Here is a 13,536-nt window from a genome sequence, read left to right on the forward strand (position 1 = left end):
GGAACACATTTATGGATTCTGGGGATGATGTGCACTGTAATTCTTTGTTTGGAATAGTGGATACGCTAGTTAAAATTAAAAAAAAATAACACGAGCACAGAGGTACAAGTTAAAGGCGAATGAGACTTCTCTTATATCTTAGCAATATTTAGAGGGAAATCCAATTGAAATGTAGTCCACTCTGCTTTTGAAGAGGCTTTCATTCATTTCATGATTACCTGATACAACTCCTATAAAAATACTCAGAAGGTGTCTTCTTAAACGACTAATGTGTTTTCAGTGCTGGGGCTGGTCTTAGTAGCCGCATCTGCATGGGTCTGACAACCAATCACTATCTCTGGAGGAAGTTCTGACCTTTCCTTGCACACCCTCCCTACATGTGCAACAGGGTCTGTTTTCACATTCATTAGTCCATATTGCTATCTTATCACCTTTAGTCCTAACATTAACATCAAAAGATTCTCCAAGAAAGCACAGCAGTGTCTCTAGTTCAAAGCGATGGAGGTCACTTCTTAGCTGTTTATTCAATGTAATTAGCCATTGCCCTCCTTGTTTGTTTTTTCTCATCTTCCCACATGGCTCAATCTCATTCTTAAAAAGTGAGTAGTCACAGCCAGGCATTAAATTACTAGACAACTAGATATGGTTGTACAGAGACCAAAAGCCTTCAACAGTATCTAACTTGGAGATCAGTCGAAGGTTTGCTTTCCAAGTTTTGCTTTTATCATTTTTAAAACACTAAAGCAACCATCTGTTCTGTAATGTATTTTAAAAAATTATTGAAGTATATCACTCAAACATAAATATACATAAACAATATATGTACAGTAATACTTGTGAACTTACAAAACAAACATATATAATGTCATACAGTGCTATCAAATGTCACTCTACCACCAATACCTTGCATTGTTGTGAAACATTTTAACTAATGATTAAAGGGCATCCTCAAATTATTACTACTAGCCAAAATATTTTTCCCCCAACTCACCCTATTATTATTTTTCGGTTATACATGAACATACATAAACAATAAGTGTATAGTAAAAGTTGTGAACTTACAAAGCAAACATGCATAACATCATACAGGGGTCCCATACATCAACCTACCACCAATACCTTGTATAGTTGTGAGACATTTCTTACAAATTATGAAAGAATAGTGTCAAAATCTTACTAGTAACTATAGTCTTTATCTTACATTTAGTGTATTTCCCCCCAAGCTACCCTTTTATTATTTTTAAATATATTTTTATGACAGAAGTTGTAAACTTACAAAACAATCATGCACATGTGCAGCATTCCCAAACATTACCCCTCTATCAACACACCACACCTTGGTGGAACATTTGTTACAGATTATGAGATAATATCATCAGATTATTACCAGTTCGATAGTGTATATTTCACACAGTTTTTCCATACTTCCCCATTATTAACACAGTACATCTTTGGCATAGATGCATGAATATTACATTATTACTGTAAACCACAGTCCATAGGTCACTCCTATGCTTCTTTTTCCGATGCTTCTCCACATTCCCACCACCCTGCAATAATGATGTACATCTGTTCTAACTCACCAAGGACACTCTTGCATCTGTACCATGAACCACAATTCTCGTCTACCTCTGGGTTTACTGTGCTATTCAGTTCCTAGTTTATTCTCTAGCTTTCTGTCAATTGGCATTTACATCCCTAGACTACTATTTTCAGTTACATTCCCATTTATAAACCAGCTATTACTCACCATAATGTGTTCCCATCAACTCTACATTTCCACTTTTACAGGAAAGTTAATTAAAACTTCTACATACATTAAACATCAGTAGTCCATCTCAGTCCTCCTCTTATCTCCTTTAAGAATCCACCACCTACCACCAGGTCTTAAAGATATTTTCCTATATTTTCTTCTAGAAGCTTTATGGTTCTTGCTTTTATATTTAGGTTTTTTAAAATCCATTTTGAGTTGATTTTTGTATGAGGTGTGAGATAGAGGTCCTCTTTCCTTCTTTTGGCTATGGATATCCAGTTCTCTCAGCACCATCTGTCAAATGGACTGTTCTGCCCGAGCTGGGTTGGGTTTGACAGGCTAGTCAAAAAATCACTTGACCAAAGATGTGAGGGTCTGTTTCTGAACTATCAGTTCAGTTCCTTGGTCTATGTGCCTGTCTTTATGCCAGTACCATTCTGTTTTTACCACCGTAGCTGGGTAATATGATTTAAAGTCCAGGAGGGAAAGTCTTCCAACTTCATTTTTCCTTTTTAAGATATTTCTGGCTGTTCAGGTCCCTCTACCCTTCCAAATAAACTTAATAATCATGTTTTCCATTTATTTTAAAAATGCTGGTGGAATTTTTTATCAGAATTGCATTGAATCTGTGTATCAATTTGAGTAGAATTGACATCTTAATGATAATAATCTTCCAATCTATGAATATGGAATGTTCTTCCAATTATTTAGGTCTTTTTAAAATTTTAACAGTGAGCTGCGGTTTTCTGAATATAAGTGCTTTACATCATTGGTTAAGTTTATTCCTGAATATTTGGGTTTTATCTGTCATATTTTATTATTTTTTAAATTTCTCTCCCCCTCCCCCACTGTTTTTGCTGTCTGTGACCATTTGATGTGTCATCTTCTGTGTCTGTTTCTTTTTTGTCTTCTCTTCTTGTTTTTGTCCTTTAGGCTTCACTGGGATTTGATCCTGGGAACTTCTGATGTGGGAGAGTGGTACCCTGTCATCTGTGCTACCTTAGTTCTTGGTTTCTGTCACATCTCGCCTTGACTCTTCCCCACATCTCTCTTTTGTTGTGTCATCATCTTGCTGCATTGCTCCCCATGTGGGTCTGGCTTGCCTTTAACAAGAGGACCTCCCATAGGGTAAACAGAAGCCCAATCACTTGAGCCACATGTGCTCCCCTGTATTTTATTTTCATCACTCTTTGCTACTTTCAGTACTTTTATTGATATAATCTTCATTTCTTGACTCTCCTGTCTTTTCTTTTCAGGCTGTAGCACACCCTTTAGCATTTCCTGCAAAGCCAGTCTCTTGGTTACAAACTCTCTGTTTCTGTTTATTTGTGAATATTCTAGACTTGTCCTCATTTTTTAAAGAAAATCTTGCCAGATATAAGATTCTTGGCTGGAAGTTTTTCTCTTGCAGAATCTTAAATGTATCATAGCTGGGTGCCAAATATATCAAACTGGATGCAGTTTTTCTCTTTACTTTAGGGCTTCCTACCCTTTCTCCCTTGATGGTTGTGCAGTAGGACTCAAGGATGTAGTTGGTGCTATAAGCTGTAGAGCCTCAAGCTGCCCACATTTCCCCAGGGACCAATGAAGCTTCTCCCAACTTTCTTTTTGCCAGGGGTAAGGACAGAGCCAGAACTTTGTGCGATAATCCAAGTTGTGCAGGCCTGGACTGTAGTTGCCCAGAGAGACTGATGAAGCTTCATGCCCCTTTCTTCCCTCCTGGGGTGGGTATGGAGCTGCAGGTGCGGGTAGCAGTCTATGCTGTGCAGGTCCAAAATGACTGTAGTCGCCCTGGTAGACTTCTGACTATTCAGTCTGTACCAACCAAATGTACCTGCAGTTACCTGGAGAGGCTGGTACAGGGCCTGCTATTTTCCCCCTGCTAGAAGACGGGCTGAAGCCTAGGTTAGGGCTGCAGGCTGATCTGACTGCAAGAAACCCATCTCTACCGTAACTGTGCTTTTTCAGTGAGCTCTGCTTTCCCTCATGCTGGGGGCAGAGTCAAAATGGTGTTACTGGCTTCTTTCCAACTTGGGCAGGTTCAAACTTTAGCTTCTTTAGGGTTTTACTTTAGCTAGCCGGATTTACTAATCAGTACCTGAAATCAGTGGCCAAGCATCTCTTCTTCCCCTGTATATGAGAAATGGAGCTTCCAACTTCAGGCACAGAATAGCTCCTGAGGTGGCTTGTGCCGCCAGAGTAGGCTAATCAAAAGCCTCTGTGGCGTGGCCTGTAGTTTCCCAAAGAGGCTGATGCAGGTCCCTTCAGCTTCCTCCCTGTTGAAGGTGGGGCTGGGGCTTAGACTAGAGCTTCAATCTGGCCTGGATGGAAAGAAGCCGATCCCTACCAGCAGTGTGATTTTCAATCCTTCCTGCCTCCCTGCGTGCCAGGCATGGAGTTAAGATGGCAACTACCAGCCTCTTTCTGACTTGAAAAGGCTGAAACTTTAGCTGTTTTTAGGATTATACTTAATCTGGTAATATACTAATCAGTAGCTGAAATTGCTGCCCAACATCTCTTCCTCTCCTTTTTTTGTAAAGCAGAGTTTCCAATTTAAGCCATGGAATAGCTCCCAAGGTGGCTTGTGCTGTCGGCGGAGGATGGACACTGGCCTCCATGGAGTGCTCTACTTATGAATCTTCTCTGCAGATGGGCAGTCTCCTCCTTCCATTCTTTCAAGAATGTTGTAGGATGCTTTTCTGGTCACCTGGGGCCCCCAAACAGGTGCTTAAATGGCTTTAGGTGATTACTTACTGCCCTGTAGCAGGAGTTGACTCTAGGAGCTCCTTAATCTGCCGCCATCTTGCTGGGTGTCCCCTGAAATGTATTTAAAAAAAAAAAGATTTACCTCCTCCCTCCCCATTGTCTGCCCTCTCTGTCCATTTGCTGTGGGTTCTTCTGTGTCTGCTTGTCTTCTCATTAGGCAGCTCCGGGAACAGATCCTGGGACCTTCTGGAGTGGGAGAGAGGTGCTCATTCTCTTGCGCCATCTCAGCTCCTTGGTCTGCTGTGTCTCTTATTGTCTCTCCTCTGTCTGTCTGTCTGTCTCTTTTTTTTTAAGATTTATTTTATTTATTTCCCCCCCGTTCCTCCCATTTGTCTGCTCCTGTGTCCATTTGCTGTGTGTTCTTCTGTATCTGCTTGTATTCTCATTAGGTGGCCCCAGGAACCGATCCTGCGACATTCCAGAGTGGGAGAAAGGCAATTATTCTCTTGTGCCACCTTAGCTCCCCTGTTCTACTATGTCTTCTTATTTTCTCTCCTCTGTGTCTCTTGTTGCATCATCTTGCTGCATCAGCTCTCCGTGTTGGCTGGTACTCCTGTGTGGGGCGACTTCCCCACACTGGGCAGCATTCCCATGCAAGGTGGCTTTCCTAAGTGGGGTGCCATTCCCATGCCAGCTGGCACTCCACGTGGGCCAGCTTGCCCTCACCAGGAGGTCCTGGGCATCGAACCCTGGACCTCCTATATGGTAAGTGGGAGCCCAATCGGTTGAGTCACATCCGTTTCCCTCTTTGTTTCTTTTTGTTGCATCATCTTGCTCTGCCAGCACTCTGCATGGGCCAGCTTCCCCTCACCAGAAGGCCCCAGGTATCGAATCCTGGACCTCCTATATTGTAGGTGGGAGTCCAATTGTTTGAGCCACATCCGCTTCCCCCTGTAATGTATTTTTTAAAAAAGATTTAGTTTTTTATTTATTTCTCTCTCCTTCCTCTTCCCCCACTGCCTGCTCTCTGTGTCCATTCACTGTATGTTCTTCTGTGTCCACTTGTATTCTTGTCAGTGGCACCAGGAATCTGTGTCTCTTTTTGTTGCATCATCTTGCTGTGTTAGCTTTCCGTGTGTGCGGTGCCACTCCTGGGCAGGTTGCACTTTTTTGCACTGGGCGGCTCTCCTTGCGGGGCGTACTCCTTGCAGGTGGGGGTCCCCTATGCGGGGGACACCCCTGTGTGGCAGGGCACTCTTTGTGCGCATCAGCACTGCATGTGGGCCAGCTCATCACACAGGTCAGGAGGCCCTGGGTTTGAAACCTGGACCTCCCATGTGGTAGGTGGATGCTCTATCCATTGAGCCAAATCTGCTTCCCATTATGACAATCTGATGGGAGAAGAGAATGGACATTTACTGAGAATCTACCATGTGGCCAGGCTTGCACCAGGTGTTTGTCAAACAATGGCTGATCTTATTATTTCCAATGAACAGATGAAGAAATGGAGGCTCAGCAGGTCATTTAAGGGCTGGAGCCAGATTTTAAACTCACATCTCTTTACAATACACTATTCTGTTTTAATTCTTAGTAAATCTCCATAAGTTTCTGACTTTATAACGTGATTAACAACGTACATTTACCTACCCCACAGCTGGATCTCTTGAACAATCCTAGATCCTGCCATCACCACTCAAGCTGCCCGAGATGTCCCAACCCACATCTAGCCTGAAGGAATTTTGAACAAAGGGCTTTTGTACCAAAAGAACTTGTATTTGAACAAGCTCCCTCTTTGAGGGAGGTAGAGTTCTTTTTTTCTTTTCTCCCGTTTTACAAAAAAGGAAACATAGGATCCAAGGAATGAAGTGAATTCTTTCAGGTCACACAGCTAAGAAGTGTTGGATCAATGTCCAGTATTCTTCCCAATACAGAGTTTCTCTGAAGGAATGGTAAATAAATAGAGGAAAACACAAGTACAAGCCCTACAAGAAGGCAAAGGGGCAACATTTGCTAGAAGTCTCACTGCAGCCTAGCCAAGGCCCTGCCTCACAATGTAAATTAATCATTTATGGAGTGTCTCCTTTGAACCAGGTGTGAGGCTGGGAGGTGGAAATTCAGAGATGGATAAGACCCAGTCCCTGCCTTAGATTGAGCTCTCCATTAAGTGGGGGAGCTGTCCATGTAAACAGATAAATTACAGCTCAGGATCATTCAGACCATAATATAGCAAGGTAGGAAGTTCAGCAGGAGGCCAGAGAAAGGAGTGACTAATTCTATTTGAAGAGGGGCTGGGAGGAGAAGTGAGCTGAGTGCGGCTGGGGCGGCTTGCACCCCGATGCTGACGGGGGGGTTTGGAGGGGTCAGACTAGACCGCAGTGGCGTTTGATGCTACGGCAGACAGCATCAGAGGGGCTCTCAGGCGTGGAGGACGCACGGCGAGGGGAGGAAGAAAGCCGCGGAGACTAGGTTTGTACGCAAGTCCGGTTTATTGCGGAAGGGGACATAGCTTTATAGGGTTAGGGACTGCGTGGAGGGATTTGATAGGTGCGGGCGGGTACTGCTTCCTGATAGGTGACTGTAAGCGGTTGCTAAGCAGAGGGCTGGCGGAGAGGTTTGGAATAGGGGAGGGGAAAGGGGGAGTGAGAGCTGGCCGGATGTTGGGCTAGGCGGGAGATAAAAAGGGGGAGGGCAGCGCCGGCCAGCCGTTAGCAGCAAAGGCCTAGTCAGGCGTGGTCACCTTATCTAGGCCCAGTGGGCAGAGGCGGTATCACTTCTTGCCGCACCGTTTGCTACTGTGGCAAGCCGGGCGCCCTTCCTCCCACAGCTGAGCAGTCTTAAGAGGAAGCATCGGTGGGCACAGGGGGTGGGCACAGGGGGTGGTGCTGCCTAAGCAGTCCTGAGGGTGGACGAGGCCAGGTGGGCAGAAGGAGGAGGGCGTTTTAGGCAGTGGGAGTAGCTTGGGCAGAGGGAACAAGGATGGGGTGAGCAGGTGCAGGCCACCGAGGGGCCTGGAGTGTGGCGCAGAGGGTGGAAGGGGGCGAGAGTAGAAGGACCCCCTAGGCAACTCGGTCAGGTCACTTCTGCTCACTGGGTTTCACTCTTTGAAGCAGCGAAGGGTGAACAGAAAAGAACTGTTAAAATTTATTCGAGTGGTGAGATCCTCTCTTCAAATGAAATCATACATAAAGGCCCAATTGTGCAAATAAAGAGGCAGAGAACCTCTCTTATTCCCCTTAACAGGAAACAGATCTATTAGTGTTTGGAAATAGACTGAAAAATTCTAGATGGGATGAAGGGGCAGATCCCCCACTACCTCCGCCCCAGGGACTGAGTTTGCACTAAGACTCTGAGAGGAGGGCAAAGCTGCTTTGCTTGAGAAGGAAGAGGTGGTCAAGCTCGGAGTACTCAGAAGGAGAAAAGAGGGGAAAAGGTTCACACCAGTCCTGCTGTGGCCCCCTAATTCACACTTCCCTGCCCACCCCATGTCCATTCTCCACATTATCAAAATCTGGAGAAAGTAAGCTGCTGTTGTTGGATTTTCTCTAGATTTTTGACTAAATTGCATGTTGATCCAGGCAGGGGTGGGAAGAAGGCCAGAACAGGGAGTAGAAAGCAAGAAGAGGGGCATTTTGAGTTTCCATTTGCTTTTTTTATAAAAGATTTATTTTATTTATTTCTCTCCCCTTCCCCCCACCCAGTTGTCTGTTCTCTGTGTCCATTTGCTGCGTGATCTTCTTTGACCTCTTCTGTTGTTGTCAGCAGCATGGGAGTCTGTGTTTCCTTTTTTTGCGTCATCTTGTTGTGTCAGCTCTCTGTGTGTGTGGCGCCATTCCTGGGCAGGCTGCACTTTCTTTTGCGCTGGGCGGTTCTCCTTGCAGGGCGCATTCTTTGTGCATGGGGCCCCCCTACATGGGGAACACCCCTGCGTGGCACGGCACTCCTTGCATGCATCAGCACTGCACGTGGGCCAGCTCCACACGGATCAAGGAGGCCTGGGGTTTGAACCGTGGGCCTCCCATGTGGTAGACAGATGCCCTATCCATTGGCCCAAGGCCGCTTCCCTCCTGTTTGCTTTTTAAATCATTAATAATTTCCCCCCTTTGCAAATGCTGGGGGAGAAATCCCAGTTGTTTGCTGTTTTGATTGGTAACCCCAGCCATCAATCTCCCAGAAGTGCCCATTGATAAGGCCACTGGAGAATATCCATCCAGGGCTTTTCCTGGCTTCTGGAGGAAATCTTGTTCCAAATAGGATTTCTCACAAGGGTCTCCCAGTAGTTATCTTGGGGTACTGATGCCCACGTGTTAAATGGTGGGCCTCTATGGTTTCAAATTGAGAAACCACTGCATTGTCTGCCCTTTAATTCCTTCCTTAATAGAACTGCTTCCATCTGTGAACCACTCAATGTCTGGGTTTGTAAGAGGCTCATCTTTTAAATCTGGTCTGCTCAAGTAGTTTTGATTAAGTGTCTCAAGGCAGGAGTAGAGAAAAGTCCCCTCAGGATCTGACCTTGGGCCTTCTACCAGTAGCAGGGCAGCTGGGTTGAGAGTCTGACACACCCTTAGCTTCATCTCAGGGATCTCCAGTAATTGAGCCTGGTATTTAATCAACTGGCTACTTGTAAGCCACTGATGGCCCCTGGCCTCAAGCACGTCTTTTACCTGGTGTAGACTGAAGACTGAGAAGTTGCCCCCAAGTTAATTAGGTATTTTTTTTAAATTAAAAGGGCAATTACCCCCAGTGTTCTCAGGCAATGTGGCCATTTTTTTTTTATCGTATAGGTTCGTTCATTAACTACTTGGAAAATGAAGTTTACCAGGACTTTTAACATGTCCAGTGTCCTTCTGCATATGGTCTAGAACAGAAAAGATACCACTCTAATTAGGCATATCGGTACAGTATTTAATATTAATTAATGCACTACCCAATGCATAAGTTTCTTTTTGAGCTGCAATTAATAGATTTCAGCTCCAGGTTTGCAATACCATAGATGTTATCTCTCCATGGGAGCAGGCCATAATGCCAATTGTGTTTAAGTTCTACTTACATTGCTCTGGTGATCATTGCTCCACTTGTAATGTCCTTCACATAGCCAGCAAGCTGCAGCACCACAGACCCTAGAGAGAAGCTAGGAAAGTAGGCTCCAGTATTCCACTGGCCTCGTGCATAGCATCTTCCAGCACTGTGAAACAGTGCCAGTCTGCAGGCAATATCCATTGTAGGTTTGGCTATAGTAAGCCATGGTTGGCTGCTGCAGGAGTCTGAAACTGCAACATAGTCTCCATTCCCTTCAGGAGCAGGACTGGCGATGTAGTAGATATCTTTATTGCTTTAGGGGTCAGTGACCAACCTAGCCAATAAATTAATTGGAGAGGCAACCTGCAGTGTGTTTTGAAGGGCTGGTTTGAATGCACAAGAGTTTGACAATGCTGCGTTTATATAATGATCTTAACTCGTAGTTATGGTTTCTAGTAAGCTTTTACTTTAAGGTGAACTGGGTACCTTTAATAACTAAGTCACAAGAATTTTATTAGTAACAACTTTTCTAAGCTTGTCTGCTTTTCCAGCAGATGAACCAATTCCACTTGTGATTTATATATTTATATATTATATAAATTTATAAATTTATATATTAATATATAAATTGGATTTATATATTAAATCCAATCACAAGACAGTGATTAAATGATTGACACTTAAAGACTCATTTTAGGTTATATTCACCATTATCCAATTTGTAACTGGGGAATCCCAAACCTTATTTCCTAGGCACAAGCAAACTGACAAAGTTAAACACAGATTTCAAAGTTGAACACGAAGTTAAGCAGAGATTCAAACAGAAGGGACAATTTTATACCTTTAGCATTTCTAGGAACTTTTTGATCTTAATGGATGGCACATGAGTTTCTTATTTTCCAGGAGAGGTTTAGTAACCAGTTGGATCTTGATCCCTATTCACACCCCTTAATAGGTACAACTGCATTTAAAACTGAGAAAGCTATCTCTAAAGGGGAGTTAATGGAAGGTTGAAGTGTATTTCCTCATTTCTTTAAGGAGACATGACATGAGGTTTCTGGCCCTCAGATCTTTCTGTGCTCTTCTACACTGGTTTAAGGGTCCAATACAGAGGCTGTTCTTGTTATACTGTCGCCACGTACACCAGCAGTAGGCAAATTTTCCCAATTCCTGAGAAGACACTCGTATGGGGAATCTACTGGTGGACTAGAGACCATGCACATTTTTCTGGGAAGAATGAAGAAACACTTTTTATACGACTGATCTGGGAACCCAGAGTCCATGTCTGACTAAAATGTTTACCATTCCAAATAACTTGGAGCTGATGCTCTGGTCTCAGAATCCTGAGAAGTTAATCCAGAGCCCTGCCAATGAGTATCCCCATCATTGACCTAGGTCTTGGGGGATGCCTGAAAACTCTGAAATTCAGACCAAAGTGCCCAAGCTGAAGAATTGGTGGGAGACATTGGGAACAGTTCCCCAAACCAAAGCACCTGAGTTAAGTCTCAGGGGACATTTGCTGCCCTGTGAACTGAACGGCTCAAGGCACGTCTTGGGGGACATTCAGAGGTTACTCCTCTGCTCTCTGAACCAAAGGGCCAAGGCATGTCTTGGGGGATGTTCAGAGTTTACTACTGGTTCCCAGCACCCCTGGCATTCCAGGGTCCAAGACTGACTACACTGTTACCTAAACTGAAGCGCCTGAGCTAAATCTCAGGGGACTTTTGGCTGCTCTGGTTCCAGCCACCCGGGAATCACAGAGTCCCTGCCACTTGATGTTTCTGGGGCCGTACTGGGCTTGGGAGACAGACCAAATACATTTCAGATGGCTGCCAAGATGAATATTTCTCCTTGGAGAAGGGGCAAAAAAACTTCTTCCACCTATTCTTACAAAGGTTTTAAAAGCAGTCCTATTTTTATGACTTTATACTGCCTAGGAATTTCCCAGTTATACCAGCCCTCAAAGGTCATTAAGAGATTAGAGGTCAAGAAGCAGTTGTGACTCAATTGATAGAGTGTATGCCTACCATATGGAGGGTCCAAGGGTTTGATACCCAGGGCCTCCTGACCTGTGTCGTGAGCTGGCCTATGTGCAGTGCTGCTGCATGCAAAGAGTGTTGTGCCACGCAGGGGTGTCCCACACGTAGGGGTGCCCCATGAACAAGGAGTGCACCCTGCGCGAAAAAAGTGCAGCCCCAGAAGTGACGCGGCACACATGGAGAACTGACGCAGCAAGATGACGCAACTAAAAAGAGACACAGGTTCCCGGTGCCGCTGACAAGAATCCAAGTGGACACAGAAGAACACACACAGCGAATGGACACAGAGAGCAGACAACGGGGAGTGGGGAAGGGGAGAGAAATAAATAAAGTAAATCTTACAAAAAAAAGAAAGAGATTAGAGGTCAATTGCTCCAGCTATCAGGCCTTGGGGCCCTGAGGCAATAACTTCCTTATACCATGGGTAGGGTTAAAACTCACTAGCAAATGCATTTTCAGTTTTACAGTTTTACAGTTTCTAAGCCATTCCAAAGCATTTAGCAAACCCGTAAGGAGAAATTCAGTAGTAGGAAGTGGGAAGATTAAACGTGCATAAAGGTTAATTATGAAGGGAGTTCTGGTCCGTGACCTCCTGCGAAAGGGAACGTGGGCTGCCCCATGGTATCTACCTCGGCCCTGCCCGCTGCCACCTTCCCACCCTGTCCCAGACTAGGTAGCTGGGTGTGATCGACAAGAGGACGGGCCAGCAAAGGCGTGGATCTGCAGAGAGGCGCAAGCCCCCAGCTTTCTGCCACGGCAGCCAGTCCGAGGGCAAAGCTGGTGGCTACTAAAAAGGCTTGAAAAAGCAGCTTTGCTGTGCCCGGAGCTCGGCTCAGGAACTCCTGTCTTGCCAGGGCCCTGCTTTGGGCCCCTGCCCCGTGCTCCGCCCTCCTGGCCGGGATCAGATCTAATGAGCCTGGACACCTGGTGCGGATGCAGAGAGCTCCCCTGTCCTGGCCTCCTCCCTCCTGGGTTATGTCCTATGGGGCCCCATAGGGGGACCTGTTTAAAGTGAATAACCAAAAGAGGGCATTAAACAGGCTGTAATTCATAGTCTGACTCACCAAATATTTATTTTCTCTTGACTGGCAGCGCCAAATACGTTGCTGGATTTTCTTTAGTTTCTTGGTGAAGATGTGTGTTGCTCCAGGTGGGAGGTGAAGAAGGGCAGAACAGGGCATAGAAAGCAAAAATGGGGGCATTTTGATTTCCTGCTTGCTTTTTAAATCATTAATTATTCTGTCCCTTCACTAATGCCAGGGGAGGAGTCCCAGTTGTTTGCTGTTTTGATTGGTTACCCCACCCATCACACCCCCGGAAGTGCCCAATAATAAGGCCCCTGGAGAATACCTGGGGCTTCTCCAGCCTTCCAGAGGAAATCTTGTTCTGAATGGGATTTCTTGCAAGGGTCTTCCAACAGCCGTCTTGGGGGTACTGATGGCCATGAGTTTAATGGTGGGAGTTTTTCTGTGAAGTTCCAGATTTGTCTATCGATTCTCTTTCTAGCCTGTCTCAATGCAGTTGTGATTATGGCATGACTCCCCTGCTCAAAAGCCTTCCACGGCTCCCATTCCTCTCAGAATAAAATGGACACTCCTGGCCAGGCCCTCCCAAACCCTGAACCGTCTGTCCACTGGCTGCCCCCTAGACCTCACCTCTTGCTGAGCGCCCTCCCTCCCTCCCCTCCAGCCCCCTTGCCCACCCCTTTGCTCCTTCCAAATGCACGGGCACCCTTTCTCCTCTCAGGGCCTTGGTTTTCCATATTCCCTTTGCCTGGGAACACTCTTCCTCCAAACATGGCTATTTCCCTGCCTCACTTGGACCACGTCCCTCCCCAAATATCACTGAAGTGAGGAGCCTCCCAGCAGCAGAGCAGCCTCCAGCCCCCTTCACGGCCTCGCCCTGCTCGGTTTTCCTCCACAGCCCTCCCTGCTCCAGGCGGATTGTGCATCCTCCCTTTGGTCAGGGTCTGGTTCGCCGTCCCCTGGAGCGCAGCGTGCTGGCTTTCCTCGCTGCTCTTTC

General features: G+C 45.6%; 1 pseudogene; it reads right to left on the reverse strand.

Moving 5' to 3' along the window:
* Positions 1-257: 257 nt before the first annotated feature.
* The window catches only part of LOC131275520 (eukaryotic translation initiation factor 4E-like), a 108,903-nt pseudogene continuing 95,624 nt past the window's right edge, over positions 258-13,536 (reverse strand).

Source organism: Dasypus novemcinctus, chromosome 23 (genome assembly GCF_030445035.2).
Source record: "Dasypus novemcinctus isolate mDasNov1 chromosome 23, mDasNov1.1.hap2, whole genome shotgun sequence".
NCBI classification, from domain to species: domain Eukaryota; kingdom Metazoa; phylum Chordata; class Mammalia; order Cingulata; family Dasypodidae; genus Dasypus; species Dasypus novemcinctus.